General features: G+C 48.8%; 1 long non-coding RNA gene across 3 annotated transcripts in view; it reads left to right on the forward strand.

The window, feature by feature from the left end:
* Positions 1 to 573: 573 nt before the first annotated feature.
* Positions 574 to 1397, forward strand: part of LOC103475156 (uncharacterized) — a 3704-nt gene continuing 2880 nt past the window's right edge. For 2 of the 3 annotated variants that reach the window (XR_001777199.1, XR_001777200.1), the window contains exons 1-2: positions 574 to 976; positions 1072 to 1245. This is a non-coding gene — a long non-coding RNA (uncharacterized LOC103475156). The remainder of the gene's footprint in view (positions 977 to 1071; positions 1246 to 1397) is intronic. The other variant, XR_535305.2, reaches the window with a different exon arrangement.

Genomic DNA, 1397 nt, shown 5'->3' on the forward strand with positions numbered 1-1397 from the left:
CTGACGGACACTCTGCCCAGTTTTCATCCATCTTACACTCTGGACTGTGTCCACACCAACATTCACGGTGCGTACAGAGCTCTTCCTCACCCTCACCTTGGCCTCTCCAAACACATCTCCATCCTCCTGGTGCCAGCACATCGTCCACTGATGAGACGGATTAGACCAACGAAGAAGACGGTCACTGTGTGGCCCAGACATGCAGCCTTTGTGCTCCAGGACTGTTTTCAKCCCACAGATTGGCTGATCTTCTGAGAGGCAGCTACTCATGAGGGAGAGGTAGACCTGGAGGAATACACCTCCTCTGTTCTTGGCTTCATCTCCAATTGTCCTGATGATGATGTCATCACCACCAAGACAGAAACCTGCTACCCGAACCAGAAACCCTGGCTGAATGCTGAGGTGAGAGCTCTGCTGAAAGCTATGGACGCTGCGTTCAGGACAGGCGAGGCATCAGCAGTCCGAGAAGTTGCCACCCCAAACGAGAGTCTTTCCACCCCTGTTGCCACCCCAGCTAGCGACAATGAATTCAATAAATAGTTACGGCAAATCGGACATTAAGCGCATAAAACTCTTTCTTCCGACAACATTGAATGCAACACAATGTAACCTGACACCCACTGCTAAGTAGCGGGAAGTGAGAGAGAAGGACAGACTCCCTAAAATAGCGGCTGATCCCAGTGCAGCTGCTGCGGTCGGTCAGACCCTCTGGATGTTTCTGCCTCCGAACCTCCGTCTGACCCCAGCGGACCCGGAGGAGGAGCGACACGGAGGCGGACATGGCGATGCACAGCCCGGGACCACCACTGCTCCGCTCCACCGGGGACCAGCTTTCTCCGATTCTGCGATAAAATGAAGTAAAAGTCGCGGAAAACCGATGCTGCTGCTGCGTTTCGGTGCGCAAAACTCTCCAAACGTTGCCGGTGTAACACCGGCAGATTTCCAAAAGCAGGACGGCTTTTCCAGGGAAATGAAGGTAAATCATTACAAACTGCATGGAGTGCACAATAAAAAATAACCTGGAATATAAAAATCTGATGTTTTTAAACCACTTTTATCGCTTTTTGACAGGCTTTGTCAATTAAATGTCTCCGTTTCAGCGGCTGTGTTCAGATTAACAGCCCGCGGTTCCCCCGCCTCCGCTGGGATCACCGTGTTCACCGACCCGCTGCAAGTTCCTCCAACTTCTCCACCAAGAAAAAACACATGGAGGGGTTAATTCATCAGCTACTGATTAGAAATGAGGTATAAAAAATGTACCACAATAATCAAACTCCAACAACGGTTTATATTTTCTTAAAATAATTTACCCAGTCAATAAATTAATAATATAGTCAGACGGACCTGAAACACAGCTGCCAGGAAAAACAAAGTAATTTTGGTATAAAGTATATATA

The sequence above is a fragment of the Poecilia reticulata genome, linkage group LG13, assembly GCF_000633615.1.
Source record: "Poecilia reticulata strain Guanapo linkage group LG13, Guppy_female_1.0+MT, whole genome shotgun sequence".
In the NCBI taxonomy this organism is placed as follows: domain Eukaryota; kingdom Metazoa; phylum Chordata; class Actinopteri; order Cyprinodontiformes; family Poeciliidae; genus Poecilia; species Poecilia reticulata.